The sequence below is a fragment of the Bombus affinis genome, chromosome 11 (assembly GCF_024516045.1).
Source record: "Bombus affinis isolate iyBomAffi1 chromosome 11, iyBomAffi1.2, whole genome shotgun sequence".
Lineage (NCBI taxonomy): Eukaryota > Metazoa > Arthropoda > Insecta > Hymenoptera > Apidae > Bombus > Bombus affinis.
Window position 1 is genome coordinate 6629076 of NC_066354.1, and position 24740 is coordinate 6653815.

Genomic DNA, 24740 nt, shown 5'->3' on the forward strand with positions numbered 1-24740 from the left:
TCTGGCGTCGTAAAGCGACGCGAGCCTGGGATCCCGTGCCATTCAATTTTTGTGCCGATCGACTTTTGGCTTGGTGACAAAACCGTGCACGCGTAATTGCGCCAATACCTGACGGCAGAGGGCCGTGTCGTAAAACGTTTGATAGGCTGTTTCACGGCGGGCGAGTGTCATGCAACGAAATGTCCTCGCAAAGAATGGCACTCGCTCGTTTCTGTTAGGCACCTCAGCCCGGCAACGTGTAACGTGTAACTTGGTCTCGACCAAGGCGAGCCGTGTTTACCGTCTGAACGTAAACCAACACTTTGCTTTGCTTTTACAGCGCATCTCGCTGTTCCTCTCTCGATCACGTCACGGTTCGACAAGGATACGAAACGCGCAACGACGTCTCCGCGGGATAAACTAGCCAACGACGTAAAACTAAGCAAGAAATGAGTTTATCGTTACTCGAAATGAAATTTCGTCTCCATTTCGTTTCCATTTCTTCTCTCGCGCACACCGGAGACTGTATTCAAAGCGAGCGACCTCCTGGGCAGACAGGCAAACAGGTCACGCGGAAATTCTGCGACGAGAAAACGTTTGACGAGTCTGTGAACACGCTCGACGTCAGAATCTGCGAGTTCCTCTTATTCTCGCGGCTCAAAGCCGCTGCTTCGAAACGCTCCTCTTCTGCTCGAACCGTCAAAGACGCTGCGATATATTTGCAGGATGCTTCGGATTTTATAGCAAGACGTTGCTATCGTTCGGAAGAGACACCTCGCGTTGGTCTACGACGGTTCCTTCGGTTGCCGCTTTGTGAGATTTAGAAGCGCGCGCGTTTGACGCGCGTTGAAAAACAGCTTCGATCCTCTTTTCCTATGCGAACTAAGAAACCGGAATGCACATACACACGCACACACACGATGACTCATTTGGAAACCACCGCGCGGAAGGAAACAAAATTTCTCAAGACTTGGATCTTCCGCAATCGTAAACGCGACGTTCGCATAATCGAGCATGGAACGTGAAACAGGGCGTTGCAGAGGAACGCGATTAGAGTACCCGGCAGTTTCTCGGCTGAGGCAGCTGCAGGAAAAACACAATCGAGTCTGTGCCGCGCGAACGAGAAACGGGGCGGTGGAGAAAAAGGGAAAAGCCGCGGGGATAACGAGAAAAGGAGAAGGTGGATCGTGAAGCGGAACCTTCTGGGATTCGTATTATTCTTTCGCTGAACATCGTTAAGAGAAGTAGAAAAAGGGGAAGAAGAAAGTGGCCGTGGCGTGGTTCCGCTGCCGAAGATACCTACATTTCACGGATACGTCGTGTTTATCGCACTATAGATCGACGATGATCGGTCAACGATGGAAAGTTGCAGTTAAGGGAATACCATAACCACGCCTCGATTTGTAACGCGATAAAAATCGAAGAACGAATGGACGAAGAAAAATATCGATCCACGATACGTTCCCCTGTCGGAGAATGGAAGCTACCGAGCCGACTAATCGAAATTAATAGGCGAACCAGCGTGAAACCAAGGATAATAGCCTCGGGTTCTTTCAGCGCCTGTGAACCACCGTGCCACTTTCAACGAAACTTGGTGAATTTATCTTCGACACGCGCCTCGTTAAAACGATGCATCGCGGAAGCGTTAATTAATTAAGTTCGCCGAGCTTTTCGTTTTCGACAGAGTGTCCGCTTGTGCGCCGGACAAGATCGTCGAAGGGTAACCGAGCGTGAGACCGGAATGTCGTTGGCAAACTATCCTCGTCCCTGAAATATCCTGCTGACTCACACCGGCTGGTCGCGCGAGAATGAATCTTCTAATAACGCTCGTCCACTTCCAATTTCGGTACCGGGCTTCCCTTTGAATCTTCGGAACGATTAGTTGCTCTCGCTCTGTAATTAATAAGTAATCACGAGGTCGATTGGAAGAGTGACGCGGCCGTTCTAACTCGCGCCACCTTCGCGCGGCATTCAACGCCGAGAAAAGCCAGCCGCGCTCCTTTCACTTCTTTTCACCTTCTCTTTCCTCGGCCGTCGCTAATGAGCGAAACTCCCTTGGTGCTTTTCCTCCGGAGTCAATGCCGACACCCCTTTTCGCGCTGGTCCGCTTGTTGTATAACCTTTTATCGCGCCAATGAAAGCAACACGTTTACTCGGTGGTTTACAGTGGCGCGGGTAAAGCGGAAGTAACCGCGACCACTTCTCTTTATCTCGACGCAGCTGCGACTGGGTGACCGCGACTCCTTTCGCGCCGCTCTCGACAAATCGCCACCCCTTGAGACATTAAAAAATTTTGCAGTGTTTCAAAGGGTTTCTCGACTGTCTCCTTTCAATACTTTGAGATCCTTCCGTAAGCTTCGGGGCTCTGTACATGTAGATGAATTGGGAAGATCGAATGAAGGGAAACGATAGCCGTACGACACTCTTCCATCGATCTTCGTACGCAAAAGCGACACCGAAAAGAAATTTGAGGAAATTGCTTCTGTACGAACGTCGCAAACGACGAAAGTAAGACGTCTTTCACTGTACTCGCTGGCCTATTCCGTTTCAGGCTTCACGGTTTTCCACGAACAATACCAACCATCCTCTTTCAGACAGTTCTACCGAATATCTTAACTAATCCCACGTTCCTCCAGGGAAGATGGTAATTCTAGTACGTTTTCGAGTACGATTGTAAATTGCACCGATCACGAGGCCAACCACGCCTGACGGAGAACAGGGAACTCCTCTATTCGCCGCGGTCTGGTCGCGCAAGTTCGCCAGCCAGGGGGAGGAAAAGTGAGGATCGTCGATCTTCGTTATACGACGGTTCCGGCGAACGACGATTTCATTCATCGATCGTGGGAGTTCGCTTCCTCCTTCCTCGCCCCATCCTGCCCGTAAATGGCAATGTGATTTAGGCAAGCACGGGTCCAAGGGTGGAGTCCGAAGTTGCCGGTGGTCGGAATTCAATTAAGCCTTAAGTGTATCTCGAAGCTATCGCTCGGCGAGGCTGTTGGATGACCGGAGACATTCCGGTTGAATTCGCGAGTCTAGCTTCTCCATTAGCGTGCGTGTCGTACGGCATAACGTGGTTACGCTTTCACCTAGGAAAACGCGCGTACGTCGAGAGCGACGTTTCGTTATCGACTCGCACGACCACCGAGTTCCCTCTGCCTCTGCCTCAGGTAATCTACCCTTCATCGAGGAAGATTCGCCTTATCGGTTATGGTCGAAAAACGGCCGCATATAAGCTGCAGGCTGGAAGTGCCTTATCGATTCGGAGTGGTATTATCGATACGAGTGACCGCGATAGCTTGAGAAAAATGTTCTTCATCCGCTGTCTTAGGGCACCGCTCCTAAATTCGTGTAAGTTTCAAGCTTTTCGAAAGTCACGACTATTGCCCCGTATATAATATAAGCTAATGGTACCATGAGCTTATCGAGAAGCGCTAGATGCAACGATACAAAGTTGGAGACTTGCGGCGTTGTTTCTAATTAACTTGTTACTCGGTCAAGAGAAACACGGCGAGGTTTGTCGTGATCTATGCGCCGGTAATTAGCGCGACCATCTCATGTGTGTCTCTTTATGCGTGGTAAACGGGCAATGGAGTAGGTGGATTCGTAGACTCGCGGTAGCTCGCTAACAAGCGTTCAAACACTACTCTATCAAGCTCTTTCCTTCATTTCCACTGCACCCACGCTGTACAGGCAATTCACGCAACACGCCCATAAATATTTTTCCACGTCTCGTTGGGTGAAAATTCTCTAACCCTGAATTCTCGCATCCTCTCACGTTCTGCTTCGCATCTTACAAAATTCTCGTTCGACGTGCTAAGAAAGTTTCATTAACTCGACGCCTCGGTAACACCCGAGACCCTCGAATTACGACAGCTTCGTCAAACACCTTCGTAGTCTCCATTCGATGGATCCAGCTTCCATCGAGCCGTCAGATAGCAGCGGATGGGCCTGACGTCTGCATCGGAGGACGGAGGTAGGTCCAGTAGGCGGATCAGATAGCCAGCGCGGTGTACGGGCGATAAGCACGTGAGAACACGCGAGACCAGCAGGTAGAACGAGCTAACCTGTACCTGCGACTGGTAGCTCGCGTTTCAGTCGGGCCGGGTTATTAGCGGCGGCAAATGGGTTGACTCTGCCGCGCTAACTACGTTACGAGCTGTTTTGCGAGGATCGCGTTACTCTGTTTTGTAGCGACCTTCGGGACGTGGATGCGCGTCCACGAGTATTCAAGTTCGACGGCGAATCGTCTACGTGATTCTATTACATCCGTTACAGATCGTATCTAAACGCTGACCATGCTGGAATTCTCTATCTTCGAGCGGAAGTAGCTACCGTGCGACACCATGTGAGTCACCTGTTTCTTTCTACAGGTACAATTCCAGGTAAACGATGCAAGTTGATTTTCCTACGCGAAACAGGCTACAATTTATACTACGCACGTTACAGGAAGGTTGCGAGGTATCGAAAATGTTGAAGTGGTCACCACTTCTAAGAAAACTCCACATCTGGTCTTTTTAGTTTTCTCAAGCACTGAAGCCATCCACAGCGTATAGATAAAAGACCATAAACAGTAGACAGGCGACGTTGGCTTCGGGGTTTTCAGTTATAGGGTAACGCCGCACGCGTGGGGATCTGAACCAGCTCAAATTACTACTCACACTTCTGTATTAAAATATATTTTCTACCCTACAATTTATCCACGCGTTTCTCTGTTTATACATCTAATATCCTCGACAGAAAGTAAAAATTAAATCGAAAGTAAATACTCGAGCCAGATGGTTCGAAGCGGACGAAATATCTGATAAAGCGGAGGAGAGGCAGTAGCAACAGCCGTATACCGGAGCTTTTTCTCAAGCTTTTCATCTCATTCAACCGAGATTCTCGTTTTAACCGATCGGTCGTGCAGAGAGAGAGAGGAGAGAAGGGTTCGGAGCCTCGAGAGTGACACAGTCGATAATTACTTTTTATTTCGTGTCTCCGTCAGCGTTATTTTTTCTCCGTTCACGCGGTTCGATCAACATCGCGGTAAATGATTTTGTTCTCGGATATCTCCACCGACGGCGATTAAAACGTTCGCGCTTACGCGAATCGGTCGATTAATCTTCTTCCCCTGCTCGTACGTAATTAGTTGGCTTTTTTGCGCGTCGTACGAACTCGACTACGCCATCTTGCGCTATCAACGTGGTGAAAGGAACGAGATCTAACGAGGATCTGATCCTCAAAGGATCGAAACGGAGACACGGGACAAAGCGTGGAGCATTTTCGAGCTTCGTTACTCGCACAATCGACCCGTTGCGCCTTATCAATCGAATTACCGGGGATACAGATACCATAACCTTCGGCTTAGCTCGCGCGCACACTTGAAAGCTCGCTCGAGTAAGCACTCGAGTGGTGAAATGGATTAGTGCGATTGGTCTCCTCGAACGTTCCGCTAGGATAGTGGAAGCTCGATACGGATAGCGAAACGAAATTCGATGTCGCTGTTGAAACGAGAAAATAGTCAACGAAATGTAAAAATAGAAAGATATTAAGGAGAAGCTCTCGTTCTCCGGTATATTTTTTTCTCCATATAAAGGTTCTTCAACGTGTCGCTTGTATGTTCGTGTACGAATTACGTATAAACGAAAAATAATAACAGTAATCCGGAACGAGCCCCATTCAGCGAAAACCTTCGGAGCTAAGGGGCTGAAAGGCCTCTTGATGAAATTCAATCCGCGATGTTCAACAGTTTCCACGCTCGTTTCCGCGGCAATGCGTCGTAGCCCGTGTTTCGTCCCGCTATTAAAAAATAGCAGCTCGTTACGAATCCGAGACGCGGCCGGCGAACATTTAATTTCGCTGTTCTCCCCGTGCGAGCGAACCGGCACGGCGTTACTCTTATCTTTATTAACGCGGATCATCCCCGTCGAGGCGTTTCTTCGTTCGTGGAATATTCCGTGCTCGTTCCGCCCGCTCGTACGCTCGATGGCTCGCGCCTGTACTGCAGCTTCTTTGAGTTTCTACCTATGTAACGAGAGATCCTGGGCCGTTCCTCCGGTGCTGCTCCACCTCCGACTCTTCCTACTCGTAATACTTAGCCGCAAAAAGAAAAAAAAAATAAAACACAGAAGATAGAAAAATAACGTCGGGACGTCGCGTAGAAAGGAAGGAAGAGGAAACGAAGAGAACGGGGGCGTGTGGGTTGGAGGCGCAGCCGGGGTTGAGGCACGCGAATTGCACAAAGAGCATCCACGCAACACGGCTCGCGCCGAGCTTCTTTCAGGTACATCCGATGAATTCTACGCAAGTGGTAAGCTCACCGCTGTCGACCGGCAGATGCTTTGTATTTAAATGCATGTAGTAATAAAAGACTCGTCCACATCGGCACGCCGAGTTTTTCCGCTTTTCCCTCGTCTTCTACTTACACTGCGCTGTCGGGATTGAACAATTTCGCATAACGAATTATATAGAATCGTTTGTATTTTGGGTGGTCTGGTCCGATTCCCAGGACCATCCCGGCCGTGTATTATTCCGAAATTTCGATTTATCTTGGCAGTGGAAAATTCAATTTTGCTCGGCGTGGCCGCTGCCTAAAATCACGTAAACGTTTACGAAGCTCGTGAACCGATTTGATCGGATGTAGAACGAAGACAGGGTCGGTTTGATTTTAATTAATAAAAACAAACAAAGCGGCCTCGAGAATTCTGGCTACAGCGACCTGGAGTAATGGAATTTTTAAGCAAACGAGCAGAAATTCCTCAGAGCGACGACCGCGAAGCAACCGCGCGTCAAACCGCTCGCGGTGCAGCGCGAATTTTCGAGCAAACATCGCTGTAAATTAGCTCGCGTATTTGCTCTGTTCATCCGGTAGCCGAGCAGGAAACAATGGTCGAGCGCTCATCCTACCGCGGGAACGCGTTTTCCTTCTGCTGTTTCTCCAAGTAAGCTGATCAGCCGGACCAAAGGAATTCAATTTTCGCCAAACAATCTCCTTCGTTCGATTCTCACGATGGAAAAAGATTCAGCAAGTTATTGACCTCCCTATAGCAAGGCCGACCTTTCTCTTTCAACTACTGACGTTTCGACTCGAGAAATGGGACTAGGTTGCAGCGTTTAATTTTTAACGGGGCGTCTTAACAGGTGTTTCTTGCATTCTAAATCAAGCACTCGCTCAGTTGCACGGTAGGAAACTTTCTCCGCCGGTTTCCCGAGGGAACGAGTGGCAGCAAAAACGTTTCTTCTAACGTGAAGGTTAACGCGAGTCTTTCGTAAGCCGGTTCGTAAGCGGACAGTGGTGCCGTGTTAAAATCCGACCTGTCTCGAGTAAAAACGTTTCACGCGTGCTCGAGATCGTTATCGAACGTCTGGCGACCGACGAATTCACGGCCGCCTCGCGGAAATTGCTAAGCATAGCTCAGATTTTATCCGACAACAAGAATGCTATCAAGTTCCGTTTCGTTAATTCTCTCTGCACGAGAATCCAGTTCGTAGAAGCGGAAAGTGTACAGTTACGGCTGATGGTGGATTAACGTTCGGTTAAAACGTCCTGTTTACTCGGGCAGAAGACAAGTAGCGTAAAATGTCGAAAGGTGGGTATCTGTACGTTTTTCTGTCTGTTTAAAATCGTTTAGAGGCGTCGCAAGAAGCGGGACTAGTAGACAGTAAACTTTCGTTGGTCGGAAAATGTCAGCGTGGATGGAGAAGAAGTTTCGCCGTCTACTTCGCAGAACCTCGACTTTGAGTTCGAGTAATTTTATTCCTCCTTTTTCCCTCTTTCTTTCTCTCTTCGTTCTTGTTGGACGCAGAGAAAAGTGGAACGACGGCGTGGCCATACCGGGGGTATTATCGACGTTTTGTACTTAAAGCCGCGATTCACGTTCCACGAAAAATCCCCGGGAATTCTCGAAACGTTTCCGCCAGAAACCCGGCTAAACTACGACCACTGCTGAAAGCTACGGCTAGGAAGGGAGTTGTAACAGTCGCGAGGAAACTTCGCCTGCCACCAAAGACAATGGAATTCGACGAGGCGTGCCAATTGACCATATCGACGTGATATACGTGACCATCTACCGAGAGGAGCTAGGGAATCTAGGTCAAAGGAATCCCTGGATTATTTCTTCTTAGAAGATTTCGCCGAGTTGGCCGAAATTCGTTCGCGGTTCACGCGAATACCAAGGTCCGCAAGCACTCGTTGCAACGGACGCGAAACTCGAAAATTTTCGTGCGCTGAAACCGGATGCGCGGTATATTACAGCGGAACATGAAGCAGCACGCTTTCGATGATTGGAATTCCAAGGCAGTCGTATAAACGCTCACCACGGTACTGGCAAACAGTTAGCGAAATGGAATTACGAGATGAATATAACGACTTCAATTTCCCTGGATAAACCGGAGTTATCCCGATGCTAGGAAACCTGCAGCCAAGGAATGTGTTTCAGAGTCGGAGCTAACTGGGGAAATAGTTGGACGGATGCAATAAGATGTGACTATAGATGTTTGCAAGGATCACGGTAAAAGGGTAAAGGGGGTGGTGGTTTGAAGAGGACTAAAACTTGGGATAAACGCGTCTATCGGAAATCGGTAATTTACTTGCAGCCAGACACTTTAATGCACTTATCGAGATCGCGCGAATACTCGGTAAAATAGTAACTGCGAACGATTTACTAGTTGTAATCGTTAGGCGGGACAAGTGAGGCGAATAAACACGCAAACTTTCCCATTTCGTCTCCGTTTCTGCCTCGACGTCGCAACTTCGGCAAACAGTGACGTGTATAGAATGAGAGAGAGAGAGAGGGAGAGAGAGAGCATGAGTCGGTGAAGGGTAAACACATCGAAGAAGTACGATTCGAGAAATACGAGGAAATTGAAAAATCGCGAAAGAAGAAGATGCGAGCACAACGAGCGGGCGAGCGACTTGGCTCCGAGCGGAGCGAATTCTACAACCGTTTGGCTTCTTTTCGAAAGCTCTTCCAATTTTCCTTGTACACATCCAGCAGCGCATGACCGGACAGGAGCTTGGAGCGAGATGGCTTGGAAATAACGCAGCCAATCACGTATAAGACACTTCTAGTTGGAACCAGCGAATAAAGAGAGAAAGAGAGAAAGGTCATGGCCCCCTTAGCAAAGTCGCCTTCCTACGGCATTACTTTTCTTCCTTTGCTGCGGAATCGATCTCGCCAGGGTTGACCGACAAATCGGCTTTTCCGTGCCGCGTAGCTAGACGTCTATGAACGCGGCAGGCCACCTTTAAGCGCTAAACTCTCGGCCAATTACGATTGATGCGATTACCAAGAGTACCAACGGAAACGGTGCTTTGCCTTCCTTCTCTTTCTCCGAACGGTTCCAGAAGTCGAGCTTTAATTACATCTTCAACTGATTACCAGCAAACTCGTGCGTAACATGCTTTCGAAACGCTCAAATTTATCCGACCGCAAAATTTATCCAAGATGTTCGTTCGTTCATTCGTTCGTTTGTTCGTTCTGCGCGTGTTTTCTCGCTACCTACTTCCCCCTCGAGGATAAAAAATCTATCCAACGAGGCTATTTGTTCCGTAAAACGCTAACGTTCCCGGATAGTTTCCCCGATTCTTCTCGTTACAGCGACGCGAAGCCTTTTTCCGTGAAAATTCCACTGCCGAATAGTAGAGAAGAAGGTTAGAACGACGAGGAGGAGACGTTCGTTGACAAATAGCCAACGATTATTGCCAACTCAAGTCTTCGAATGACGAGACGCGATGAAATTATAGTATCGCCGCGACTCTGACAAATTATTCGAGGATGACGCGTCCCGTTGCTTCGTTCGACGTTACGACGCCCGTCTTGTCAATCGCCGCGATCATCTACGGCGCATAAATCTCGTACGAGCCGCGGATAACGGGTTCGTAGCCCCGTCGTTTCTTCGTTGACACAAGGCTGTGGAAATTAATTCGAGAGTCAGAAGCATCTGTCGGGAATCAATTTCCAAGCCACGAGGGGCTATTCTTCCTCCATAATCGGTGGCATTAATCGCGCGCCACCGGCAGAAAAAATGGACGCGGCGAGAGGAATGGCAGGAGCGTAGGCGCATGCAACATCTGACAACGCATTAGCCCGACCATCGGCTCCGCAGACGTTAGCCTCCGTCTCGTTTAGCTTTCGACTCTATCTGCAGCGAGCGTGTCACTGGGCTGTCAGAACGTTCGCGGCGACATTATATTTAGATGGTGAAGCACCCTCTGAAACGCCTCGTCAACCAGCTGTCAATGGACCGATGAAACCGAAAGCGGGTCTCGAAGCTCGGCTGGCTCAGTCGGATCGCTAATGTAGCCGCATCCACTAAATCCGCGCTAAAAATACAAGCTCTCTCTGGAGCGCGAATTCGCGCCAGTTCCCCATCTAGAACCAAAGGATATTAAAGAACGACCGGTGGAATCCATTTCGGTTTGTGAATATTTCAATTCGGTGAATCGAAGTGAGCCAGATGTATCGGGCAACCGACACGCCGGATAATACGATTTCGGTGAACGAACCGCAAGAACCGAAGCGCGAGTGGAGGCGGCTATCGGCTCGGATGCTGGCCGAAACGAAGCGGATCGAGGCCGACGGAATAAAAATTTCACGCTCAAGTTTATTTTCCTTTGCCGGACGATGTAACTCCGACCGTGTACGGAATACGAATCCAGATGTAATTCCGATCTACATATAGCAACGAAATTATTCGCCCTGCGATAAAGGGATGCGTATAAAACTTCCATGTCCCATAAAACGCGGTTTAAGCGCGGAGGATTCTATTTCGCCAAGATCTTACGAGCCGATCGACCTCGGTATACGATTTCTGCTTGGTAATATGCACGCGCCTCGCCGTTCCCGTAAGTCGCGCGCTATTTATTTACGATTGGTCGAATATTTCCCGCGATGCGTCTGTAATGGGCCGCGATTTATTACGAGGACCTGGTTTTCGTTTACGCACCCCTGAACGATCATTGCGTACGGCCCTGATGAAATTACTCGTGCGAGCTCCTGTTCGTTGCTTTATCTTCCATCCGATTCGTTGTTCGCTGTAACGCAAAATTTTTCCCTGGGTCGTTTATTCGCCCCGCGTTGCGCCAAGCTTCGACCAGGGAAAAAATAGAAAGCTTTTAGCCAACCTGGCTGGAACTCGAATAGCTCGTGTTCATCATTAATTCAAGGACGCGACGATCCGCCACTTCTCGTAGCTTTTACGCTCGCGGAAGCCGATTTTTGACAGACAGCTGACCGCTTCTTCCGCCACGACAGCCACGGTCACGAGGACTTCGTTACTCAGCCGAGCACGACACGAGGCGACGGATTTCGTCGTATCATCGTGGCGCTCGTGAGCTCGTGCTGACCTTTTCTCTACGAGGTGCTGACAGACGAACGCGACGATTAGAGCCGGCTGGTTAAAATACCGACACCCAGCCAATAGCATGGAATGGAAAAGAAAGAGGAGCTCGTGAACGAGATCCGTCGTGCGCCAGATCTTCGTTCTTCCGAGAATTCTCGCTTCCAGTCCAGCCAGCATTCGTTCCCAAGCGAATTGAAGTAATCTGCGCTCGTCCACGCCTTTGTTCCTGCTCGAAACACGTCAGGTATAAAGGAGAATATCCGGTTAACCGTTGCCAAAACGTTTTCAAGAGAAATTCAGAGTATTCGTCGTATTAAAAAATTATTCTTAATTTTTTGAATTAAAATTACTCTTACTCGCGCTACACGTTCGTCGGAAAGTTTCGCGAAATTAAACGAGAAAACGCTTAGTCGGTGTTTAGACGAGGAATAAAGGCAGCGGGGACCGGCTGGCAAAGCACGCGGCGAACGTTCTCGAGTTGGTGCGTTGCAGCGCGCGTTTACTTTAAACTATTTGCGAGAAAACACGGTTCACTCGTCGCGTAATAGCGTTCGTAGCTCGAGAAACAAATCCCACAGCAAGGCGAAACCGTGACCAACGCGGCATGAACGCGGCGCGCAAATGCAAATACCGAAAATCAAATTTCTGTCGAAAGCTCTGGCGCTCCCCTTTCGATCTCTACGGCCACCATCTTGCATCCGCTAAGAGGTTTAGGATTTTACGCGTATCGTTGCCTCCTCGCCGTTCAGCGAAGGACTCGTCGTTTTACGTAAACGAATATGCCGAGGCCGTCGCGTTTGGCTCGAGATTACGCTCCAACCGGCACCGCCGGGAAATTGATTTTTCGTCCTCCCTTGTTTCCCGCTTTGTTCATCATCTCGACAAAGAAACGAATTTCGTCGCGCACCGGATTCGAGATTTAGCGCGATAGTCGAGCCTACGGGAACCATGAAGGATATTAAGTTTTCTTTCTTTTACGACGCCGCTGCCCGCCTCCGCGGCAACCACCTTTTCTTGCCTCGCCTCTTTTACGACTCTGCTTGTCTTTACCGTAAATCCCTCAATCCCGCGGGAGTCAATTGACTTTCTCGCGGGTTACGAGGTGCCGAGACCTTCGTCCTACAACCACCCTCCTTCGAATCTTCAAATCCTCCGCGCTTGTCTGTTTGTCCATGTGCCGCTTTTTCGGCTCAGCCGTACGCCTGGCGAATACGTCGTAAAATCGTCAAATCGGTTGGTCGCAAGGCAATGTTACGATAATTACATGAACAGAGAATTTACCTTGATTCGTTACGTTGTTATATACGCTAGCCACAAACGGATAACGTAAATAGAAATGCAAATAAACAAAGTACGTAAACGATATGTGTAGAAGAGGTGCGAGGGCGTAGCAGTGACGTTAAGCGATCGTAATGAAAAATGAATAGACGCGTTAGCTCTGTGGAGATTTCCTATTGCTATTTCGCATTTCAAATGAGCGCCGACCACGGTAACTGGGCGCGGAAGGATCATTTGTACCGCTTGAACTCGCGCCTCCGATGTCGCCGAGGAATCAGCATTTTAAAGCCGACTGCTTGAAAAATTCAGTTGGAGAACTGCGAAGAATAAATACAGACAACACACTGCGAAAACACGAAAGTTGCGAAAATGGATAGTGCAATCCCCGACGGTACGATCAGTGACTGGCAAACGACTACCGTGCAATTGTAATTTGGCAAACGTACGCTCGCAACGCGAGGTTATCTGGTATAGCAAAATATAAAATTATCTAAAGGTCCAATTATGTACAATTCGCGGTAGACAGGTTCCTTCCGCTCCAATTTTCGACGTTTCCTTGACGATCGTGTGCGTGGCAGTGGAGAAATATCCTATAGATGTGACGTCGTCACCGGGACGATACCGGAGACAAGAGAAGGAAAGATAGGGAACCGGAGAATGGAATGTAAGGAGAGAAGTCGGGGCGAAGAGAGGCGAAGGAGAAACGTCGGAACGGTTGTAGGCTTGGGTCTGGCTGACTGAAGCGAGGGTGGTGGCCGGGGGCGCATTTCCTGCGTTATAGTGGCTGTAAATTTCATATGCGCATTCCGCTTCAGCCGGTTCGAGCTTCGCCCGCTTGCATATACATATCTACGTGCAATCCGACGCGGTAACGGCCACTGGCTGGCTCACCTCAATGAAAGTCTCCTTCCGCGAGTGGCTGAATTTAACCAGCTCCCTCGAGAACCCACCGGTTTCCTAAAGAGTTCGCCTCCTCCCACGTCTGACTGAATGGAAAGAAAATTTTAGGTAACGCTGCTGGCCTATCGTTCGCTTTATTCACAGCCCTTAAAGGCGGGAAACGACTAACGAACCGCGCCACGCAGGATAAAAAGCCCGGCCGCGCACTTTTCCACCGCGATAATCGTACGTTCTGCCGAACGATTCCACCGACTACCCTTTTAAGGCAGTTCCGTAAATTGCCTGTCTTAATTGGCCTCGTAGGTGTATCGTTCGATTGGCGCGGCGAAAGGCCGCTCTTTCGTGCCTCCGATGCAGATGTTTCGATCGTTCGGCAGGTGAAGATTGTCCGCGTTCGAGCAAAGGGAAGGGGAAGGAATAGGAAAGGACCGGGGAAGAACAATTTATTTTAGGGGTTGGACGCGGTACGAGGCGTTGCACAGGGCAACCCCTGTTCTCTCTTTGCCGGTAGAATGGAAGGCAATTTAATTCGCAGGATTCCTTCGATGCGTGACGTACAGCCGATCGTTAATTTTTAATTCAGCCGTTCTTTATTTCCGCGTTATTCTCGGGCAGATTCGGCACGCGCGGCGTTATTTTAATCCCCAGGGCGACGGAACTGCCACCACGGGAGCAGTCTCGTGCCGGAGTACACGAGGGGGTGGCGACGACAAAAGGGAACCGGGTTAGACCCATAAATTAGGGGTACGAAAATTTCGACGGGAATCCCGTGTGTCGCGCATGTGTTTTTTTGTCTAGCCACGTTCAGGTTGCACCGTCACGTCTCTCCGTTCCGCGGACAGCGAAAAATGTTGCTCTTTGCGCTTCCGTGACTTCGTCACGATGAACTGCCGCGTGCCTTTTTTTCCAAAAACAAACGTATCCGGTTTCCTGCGTTCGCACGTTCTCCACGCGCTATTTTCCCGATAGCCATTTCAGTTTGCATACAAAAGAGCAAGAGCACAGAGGGTCTGTAATTTCAATACACCTTTTTAATTCAGTTGTGCGACTTTAGAAAGTAACTCCAAGTTGCTTGGTGCTCAGAACTAGGCGAAATCCTCCTAACATCTCCCCGATCGGTCGTCGATGCACGGATCGACCGGGAAGCGAAAAGAATTTCCTGAATATTTCATCGTTCTGCATCCCACGTGGAGACGGTAGGCGTCCACCTAGAACCGAGATCTCGACCTTTTTTTCGCGCGAACAAGTCGATCCCTTATTCAGAATATCTTGCCTCCGCAGTTACGGAGGTGTCTAGATCGCATGCAAATTTCGTGAAAAAACTGCAAAACCCCGACTCCACGCCCTAAGAAAGTATCTCGGATACCTTTTTCAGACCGTTTTCGAGGTTCTTTCACCCCAGGACCTAACCCCTCGAATCGGGATCTTTTCTTTTCACCTTTATCATCGCATCATCCGCTTTACGAACTTCTCTCGTTTCGCGCACTTCCCCTTCGATTCCGCTATATACGCCACTCCCGCGCCTCACCATTACGAGTTATTATGGTTTGCGGTAACCGAGTAGTATCAGCCTCAACCCGACCGGCATTATACGAGATCTATTCAGGATACAGATAGGTGAACGGCAACTAGTATCTATTATGCCAGCCGTTATTACCGACGCGAAGTAAGTATCTTCCTCCTGACGTAAGCCGACATCGTAACAGTACGAATCCGGTTATCCGGTTATGGAGCGTACGCGCCGTTAACAAACGATCTTCCTGCCAACGAATGTCAGAGAGAGAGAGAGAGGGAGAGAGAGAACGCGCACGACCGCGAAGAGCAGTTCCACCGGTGTTATTCTTCAAGGGCTATTCGAGTTCGCGTAAAACCGCGATTAACGGCGTAAACTGACGAGTTTTACGCGCCTGTGCACGAGCTCGAGTATGATCTTCAAGCGCCATTCAGACCGTGTATCGCCATTAAAGATCCGACTAATCGAGGAAACCAAGAGTTCCGTGTCGCTTTGGTTAGCTTCTCGAAGATAAAGATTAGACGTAAGCGTTAAAATCCGATCTAGGCTACCGCGTTCTCGTGTAACCACGAAGCTTCTGAAAAGTTTGTAGAACGAAGGGCGTCCTAGAACGCATATGGAACCAATCCCACGCGAACCATAACCGGTGCCGATATGCCGTTGTTAGCTTTCCCGTAACGTCTTCGGTCGAATTGACTTCTGTTCCCGGCGTTATTCCGTTTTCCACGAGGATAGACAGCGCGACGCCATAAAAACGGAAAGACAGGAGAAAGTATCGTCGCTGTGAATCTAACGTAGTCAGTGACGATTACCCGGAGCGCAGTAGAAGAGAAGAACGAGCCGAAACACGATTCGGTGAAATGAACTTTGAGTTGGATCTAGTCGATAAACGGAACGGATTCTAATTCTCGTAAGATGGACGTCGAACGGTAGCTGTTGAAAATCCGCAGAAGATTTCTCTTCGATGGTCTCACGCTAGTATCTATACTCGTTTACAGGGACGTTTAAGTAGCGCGCGCAAACAGATCACGATCGAACGATAATTCTCGTAAATCGAACAACGCGGTGCCCTTAAGTACGATTCCGCTTTTCAACTTCATGCATATGCACGAGGGAGCCTTCTGCCGCGGGATCTACGTTATCGTGCTATAAAAATGGTAATTCGAAAATAGGAGATATCAGGGAATCCTAGGTGTGGCGCGTTTCACCATCCTAGACACGATTATAATCGAGTTTTCCGTGGCTGACGGCAGTTCGGCGAACATCGGACTAGAAGAAATTAACGACGTCAGGTAAGAGAGACGGAGGAGATCGATAGCGTACAACTACGGTCTGATGTCTCGTACGGAGAAGAATCGCGGCTGTCTGCAGCTCGATGGAACGGTCGTTACCTCATCGACAGTGTCCATTACGAGGGTCGTAATAGCCGAAAGTGTGCCGGTAGATCGTGCGTTAGCCCGTGGCTTGTTCTCTAACTTAGCCGCATAAAGGAACACGTATAACCATCACGTACGAATTATATTCGAGGACGATCGCGCGACAGCGATAATTCCTGCCGTCTGAGAAGTTTAATCGAAACGTACACTCTCGACGGCTATGTCTTTACGATGTGCCCGGCACGAGTAGTCGTATCTTGCGCCGCGCCAGAGCATCGAACGCCAGCGTCTGCACGCACTGTTTTAACTGCAATTTCAACCATCTACCATCCTCCCCTTCTACTCTCATTCCCTGTTCCTTAACTTCCCCATCCTCGTTCGTTCCTCGTTGTTCCCCGCGTCGATCCGACCCTTCCCCTTTTTGTCTTTGGTTCTCGCATCTCAGGGTTCGGTCGATCGGCCAATTATAACGGCACGGAAACTTCTTAGTTCGAGGCTGTTTTCGCAATTACGTAAACGCAGAGGCAGACTCGCACCTTTCTTTCGCGAGTCGGTCGGCGCGGAGCACGGAAGGGCATACAGGCACAGAGAGCGGAATAGGCGGACGGAAAGAGGAAAGTTTTGTCTTCGGGCTAAGGAGCAGCTCCTTTTGTCGAAGGAATCAAGAGAGCTCGTTACCGATCTTCGCTGCACGGAACGATGGAAGTCACTTTGCCGAGAATCGGTCGTCTTACGGCACAATTCGCGACAATAGAGCCGACTGTAGCCCGGAACAAGTTTCTTCCTTGCCGCTCGACTCCTCTCGGAATAAGAGTCTGTCTCTCGATTTGCCTCCCTTCGTGATTCTCTGTGTGTACGTTAACTTCGTTACGCCGGGCACGCTTCTCTCCCCGATTCTATCGAGCGTGTCTCTGTCGCGCTCCGCCTAGCACGAATCCAGAAATTATTCGATCTTATTTATCCCGGTGCTCGAGAGTCGACTGGAGACGAGGCGCGACGGCTTCTCCGCTCGTTCGTCGCACGAACCCTGGCTGTCGATTATTACGAAACTTCCCAGTTGCTTCCTGATTTCTTCGGCACGAAGGCAAAACGACACGGCGTACGGTTTTTCGAAACTCGTCCGAAAGAAAGCGTACATACACAAACGAGTGAATTCGAGTAAATTCAAAGGGAACTCGCGACAAATTATTCGTATTTCTCTCGATATAAATTTCATTCGAGCATTCCCCGGGGCTTGGTATACACGCGCGCAACGTACGGTTACAAGGCAACAAAACTTCCCCCGCGACTCGCCGTGCCTATCGTCGTGGCTCTTGCGTCGTCTCTGTCCTCCTCTCGCTGCTTCGCTTCGCGGTAGTGATCTATTCCTTAATGCATGTAAATGAGATGCGATGCTTGCCAGGGGTACTCGTTGAAATACCAGAGGCCGTCTCTTGCTCTGGCAACTGCCGCGAGACAACGGGCAACGAGACGGAGAAGATGGGGCTTGTCAGCGAACGTAAAAGGGGGATAAACGAGGAAACCGAGGGAATTTCGAGAAGAGAAAGACACCGTCGGTGGTTAACGTTCCCGTTCGTCGACCAGGAGGCGGGCTACATATCTACACGGAGAATGTATCACGAGGGATATGGATCACGGTAAATTCGCGGACCACTGCGACGTGGTCGTCCTCGTTCTCTTCGACTACAATGCGAGGGCGGTCGGCACGTGTCCATCTGGACGTAAACTCGTTGCCGAATCTGCGACGGTTGGCGAACGCAAAGAGTGTACGACCAAACCCCGAATCGAGCTCGGTCTTCTCATCCAGTAAAACGACCGTTCCGAGAATTCGTAATTTACATCCACCGTCCTTGAATAACGTGTCCTACGCCCTTACCCCTTTTGGCGCAGATTTTCCGATCGTACAAATGAATTTCCGTCCTTGTTCGTTAGAGAAATGGAGAGTACTTTAACCAACGCGGTGCAGTCTATACGATTTCTTCACCTTTATTTGCTTTTTGTTTCGTTGCGATTTACGCGTAGCCGGGATCCTTATCGCGGCCAGTTTTCAAGAGTTACAATCGCCGTAGCACGATCGATTCACGGTGTTGCGAGTTTTTTAAATCCAGGTTTGCCGATTTGTCACGCTATCTGATACTTTGCATCGAAATACTTCAATGCGGCTTGCGTGTTTTGCCACTCGTAAATCGCGAGAACCGGTGAGTATCGCGCGCCTATCGCGATTTCGCGTTGCCGAGAATGTAACAACAAACAATGCCGCGGACAGAGGGTAGAAGGATGATCCCACGTGGACCGACCCAGATTATTCGCAACCAGAAGCCCGCTACGTGTCGGAGGAATTTTAATCGAAAATCAACCGCGAATAACGGCCGCGATACGCGAAATATCCCGACTTCGCCGGTCGGAGAATCGAACTGGCTGGATTCCGCCTCCGGGTTGAAATAGCGTACAAAAAAAAAACTAGAAAAAAAAAATAAAAAAAAAGACTAGAAAAAAGAGGGGTACTTTTTTCTTCGCCCTTTGCAGCTGAAATTCCCGTGGAATTAATTTTTACCCGGGGCTCACGTAATTCTCGCACAACGGCCGGGGCAAATTAAATTTGAATTTTTTCTCGGCGCCGTTATCATGAAATGTGTCTCCCAAAAGGTGAAGCGGCCCGCGTATGAACTTTTGCGGCGGAGTTAATCGTAACTGTTGCTTTAGCGGCAACGGACCGCGGATAAAAAATTCACCACTCACCCCGCACCGTTTAAAGGAAACTTTTGCTCCGCCGCGGAAATGCTGAGTGGCCTACGCGAGACGCGGATAGTAATTAGAATTCTGTTATATTCTCCCTATTAACGATGATCTTGAGTCGTGCATTTTTGAAAAACCTTGCAACGTTAACACTCGCGTTAATCACGGAGTATCGTGAAACCAACGAAAGAAATCAGCCTTTTATAACTGTTACGACCTACGACTTGGACTTCTCGCAATTCCGTTCTCTCCGATACCGTTTCTCGGTTTGAAAAACGGCCACGGGAAGCTGCCATCGTAAATCCATCCTCGTTAATTTTATTTCGTTCCGCCGTTTCACGAGGCCGGTCCGTAACAAGTGAAACGTGGCGCTTGGTCGCACCGGAGAGTGGGGCCACGACCACGCAGAGAAATCATTCGCGCGAACTGCGCGTAAACGCGGACACGAGTATCACGCACCACGTGTAAAACCGACCATTAACTGCCAGGTAAAGTTGTTACGGTTCGCGTTTCGTTGCCCCATAATTCATGGTTTCGTCGAAAATGCCACCTGTCCCTTTGCCGCAACAACGGCGCTCGATCCCACGGAAACGGCGATGTTTACCGTGCAGCCACTTTTTATCCAACCATCTAGAGGGCGAAAGGTAAAAAAGAGACGGGGGTGGAGCGACGAAGAAACGCGAATCAATTTCGATCGTGGCGAGGGGTGAATTTCATCGAACAAAACCACAAGGCGAGCGCGAAATTACGCGGCGAGTGCATTAACGACGAATGCATCAAAAAGCGATAAACGCGTTTCTATTCCGCGGCCGAGACCCATTGTTTCGGCGACGCGGAAATACGAGCCGTGGCTCACCCATCGAACATTATGGAAACGTGGAAAAAGAGAAAGGCCGGCTTCATAACGTTATTCAGGGCTTGTTTATCGACAGACACTGCATACGGATGGTGATGGATGTGTTTTATTTCGAGCCACGCGACCCTTCTTCCCCCGAGAGAAAGAAAGAACGGGAAGAAGAAAAGGGGCAGGAGACGGGGAGCGGTGGAGGGATAAAGCAAGAACGAGCAGAAGCAAGCAGAGGGTGCGAAGGGGAAAAAGTTGAGCGGAACGAGGAGGCGCGCGGTGATGGATTGGCTGGGGCCAATCACCTCGTTTGTATCCATTTGCGCCGAATATTGTTCCTAACATCTCTTGGCTTGTGCCTTTTTTCCATCCGACGAACGAGGCCTCGTGTGATTCATCTTGGCGAAAACAGACGAGAAGCGGGGTAAACAGAGAAAAAAAATCATTATGGACCGTCCCTTGGTGGAACAATGAACGATGACAACGGTAAAAGAATCTGCGGCGTCACGACGGCGTATTATCGTCTAATCACGATTAATTGCTATCGTCGGATCGTCTGCCGGTTCGATGGTAAATCTATCACCGTGAAGCTGGACGTTTCGTTAAGAAAATCAGGAGGAAAATTAGGACGAAAAAGCTTGCCTCTGTAAATCCTTCGGTCTGTAGAAGTGAAAAAGATCGATCGGGAATACGGTACACGACTCCGCTGCAACAGCTAGACACCCCGTTTTATATCTCGTCGACTCGGAATAGAATTTTTCGCTTGTTTGTTTCGCATAGTTGTCGCGGTATGGTAATTCCGAGACATTAGCATAGCCGACAAGGTTGCAAAGTTGGATGGAAGTTTCGTGCGCGGAACATCGGAGAGGGTTGCCCTCACGGGACAAGGGGAGCGTCAAATAGGCCGAGAATGGCCTGTCTAACGTCTGCAAGACGGGGGTGGAGGGAGGCGGAGAGTGGCAGCAGGAGGCGAATGGAAATAACACGGTGGAACGCAGCCGGAAAGGGGTCTCGTAGTTACCAGTTAACGAGTCGACTGATTGTCTATAAAACTTACTAACAAACTCTCTTCCTCTTTCCTCGTTCGCTCGAGCGTGTCTCTCGTTCACTCTCGCTTTCTATTCGCGGCTCTAACTACCATTCCCGGCGCGACCGTTATCGCGATCTTGGGATAAGGCGGGAAGGACAGGAAAGGCCGTCTTCTCGAACGACCCAGACAACTCGCTGCAAATTGGAAAATATAAAATGCAAAGTCGCCCTCGATTACACCATCCTTCCGACCGTGTCTTTCTGAGGGTCCTTCCTCGATCAGAGTTCTCACTCCCGCCGCATTATCCTCGCAGTCGACCCACAAGATCCTTCGGCAATCTATCCGTGACATTATCTCGAACATGTTTGCGAATTCGACTTTCGATATGGGCGCGACTCGAACGACGTTTCGCAATACCTTTATTTGCCAGCTGGAAAACGGCGACGGGGAGAGGGACGCGGCTGCGATTGGCAGGACAAACATCGGCTCGGAGGGCAAACAGCCGAGCAGAAAACATTTATATCGGCGCGATCCTGAGGGAACAAAGAGGAAAGGCAGACGTCTGGTGTTCGATGGTAACGAGAGGAGACAACGTCGACCTGTGCCGCATCCTGTGTCTCTTGAAAAAGTCTAAAGTATGCGAAAATTCACTTATTCGATGCCAACGGGACTAGAATGGCTAGGGACAGGCGAAGGGGTGAGAAAAGGGACGAAGAAAACCGACGATGTTGTCGCATCGTCTTCCCTTTCTTCTCTTCTCTTTCATCGGCGATCCTCTCTCTTCCTCCGATTTCATGCAAAGCACTGCTTTCACGGTGCGGTAATTTCATTTTCGCAACGAACTTACAGCCCCTCTTGCTCCCCCGTCTTTCACTGTTATTTCCCCCTTTGGTAAAGCCACCCCTTTCCTTGTCGAGGGTCGAGTTAAGCGTACACTTTCATTTACATGACCTTCGACCAATCGGCAGACATTGCGTCGCGCGTGGACTGATGCGTCCCGAGAGGTCCTTTCACGACGTCGCGACGCGCAGACATCCACCTTCCAGACAGGCTGCTCGCAGTGCTTTCACCGATGCGATCCAACACATAAACGCAGCTCGATGCTTCCGCATAGCGTCACGATTTTTCATTTCGTCCATTTCGTCGTTACGAGGTCCACGCCATTTCGTAGGTAGCTCTCATCCGTAACGTCTCGTCGCCACGCTGCTCTATCTACTGTTTCGATGTTTTCTTCTCGTGGATTTCTTGGGAACGCTACCTGCCCGAACGCTATGAAAGACGGTGGTAGAAAATGATGGGATGCACATGGTGGAAACCTGTTCCCGCGTCAAATTACGGCATCGAATTAATGTAAATTCGCGTAATCGTCTGGACGCAAAGCTGATGTTTTGTTTATGGACGATTACGCGCGTGGATCCTCCGCATCGTGGATAATCGATTTCGCATAATTTAGTGCGCACAGCATAGCAAAGTAATAATTTACCTTTAGGATACCGCGATACTTTGTTATACCTGTTTCATCCCTCTTCGGTTTAATTTAGTCATTCGTTACACGAACGAGAGATTTCTTCGAAGCAAATATAAAAACGCCACTCCTCGCGTTTATAACGCCTCGGCGTGTTAAAACGTAACAACCTCAAAACACGATAGATGGTGATTTTCCTTTCCACGAAGTTACCATACGGAGTTATAATGCATATATTCAACAGAGTCTTTGCTACGTTTGTGGCGCGGAGTGCGTCACGGGTGTAACGATCTATCACACATTTTTCGTTCTTCGTGCTTCCCATTCGCAGACACTGTTTATCGAGCCGAAGATCCCCGAAACAGAGCGGGAACGACACAAAAGCGTTATCAGAGACGTAGTGGAGAAAGAGAGCCGATGACTCTTTGTCGAATGCAATCGCGATGCAACACGTCTCTCGTCGAACGGTCAGCAAACGAGCCACGAAACACACACGGGTCACGACCAGAGAAAATTGACCAGTGGCAAAACAAAACGGCGTGGATGTAGGGAAAACAGGAAAAAGAAACAGGGAATCTAAAGAGCTACGAGCCTCAAAGGTTTCGCAGCCGGCGAGGCTGGCGGCTTGTTTTACATGATAATTTTTTACCGCTTCGTCCGAGATAACTTCTAGCGAGTTAGCTCGAGATATCCGGCCCGACTGATGCACTCGCGGCCAGACGGTTATCATGCAAAATTATGTTAACGAATAGGATTAATTATGCGCCGGTATCACGTGCCTGGCCATTACCATTACTAATTGCTATCACGAGGGGTTCGCATAAATGAAAGGAAGCCTCGCTTTTCCTTTGCCCTTTCAAACAACTATATTTTACGAGCGTCTAGTGCAGCAACTTCGGCGCGCAGCTCCTCCTCTTTTTCGCGAAGGAGATTGTTATAGGGGAACCAGCTCGGTGACGACCGAATCTCCGAACTCGATTTATTAAATCCGATCTCAGCGATCTCTGTCGGAGAAGCTACGTTAGTTAATGGAAATTACGCCTTTTATCAAAGTCTTGACGTCGAAACGTCTACGGGATAAAAGTGTGTGGGAGAGAATGAGAAGACAGTGTAACGCGGCGAGCAGATTCTCCGCGCGGCGATATCGCGCGAAAGTGCGAAGTTGTCTGTTACTCATCGATTATGCACCATCTCGCACGACTGACACCGCAACGGAAGGCGGTAGGGAGTCAGATGGCGGACAAAGGGGTTGAAGAAAGAGAGAACCGGCCTCGCTCGTTCGATAGATACGCGGAGAAGGACGTGTCGGTCGATTAGTTTGGCGCCGTGCGACTACAATTCGAAGCTCGAACTCGTTCGAGGATCAGACCGTAAATTAACTTGCACGCCGTCCGACGCAATTTTTCTCGAGAACGCGTTTCCACCTTACCACGTGAATTCAATATTCGTACCCGTTTGACAGGCTACAGTTCCGGATACGTCCTCCGTGGCGCACGAAGCCGGCTAACGTTTCCGTGTAGTCTAAAACATACGGCTTTCTCTCCTCGCCTAATTTATATTCGCAGCCCTCGCGCGAGCTCAGGGGATAGAGCGTAGGGGAAGAGAGTCGTTGAACTTCGGGGCTGGAAATATCCTGCACCGTTGAACTTTCGTATAAGATACATCACAACTGGGAAAAAATGCGTATCATTTGCAGAAAAGTGGGGATCCTGAATAGACTTTGATTCGATGCGGAACAGTCTGTATAAATAATTCCACGCGCTCTATATATCACGAGCTCTGTTCTATCGCGATCCATCGTGGCCCTCACCCTTCTGCGTACTCTTGCTGGCAAGGGTGACGCCGAAGTTTTTGAGCAGCATGACTTATGCACGCAGTGATTTTGAAAGCCCACGGCAGAGCGAGAAGAGAAAACGCGAGACTGAGAAGTTGACGGTGCCAAAGTTTCTAAGCATCAACCCTGCGTAAAGTCTCGTTTTCCAGATTTGCCTCCACCGGCCAGAACATAATGCACGTCGATTAAAAGTTGCCGCACTGGGTACATTTATACTAATTAAAGGAGGTGCGTTAAATGATGTAAGCCTATTCAGGGACGGAAAAATCGCGGGTGTTTCGGGACACTGTCGTTCGATAAGTCGGTCTAAACTAGCAATTGGACGTCGTGGTGGATGAAACTTTAAATGATTCGTGGCGAGCGACCAAGAACTTTGAACGAGAATAATATAGTTCGCAGATCGGATGATGATCGAAGCGGTACACGTCGGTACCGCTTGAAAATGCCAGTCAGGCGAACGTGT

General features: G+C 49.4%; 1 protein-coding gene across 5 annotated transcripts in view; it reads right to left on the reverse strand.

The window, feature by feature from the left end:
• LOC126921973 (uncharacterized) overlaps window positions 1-24740 on the reverse strand; it is a 229615-nt gene that overhangs the window by 117215 nt on the left and 87660 nt on the right. The gene's annotated exons all lie outside the window — the stretch shown is intronic.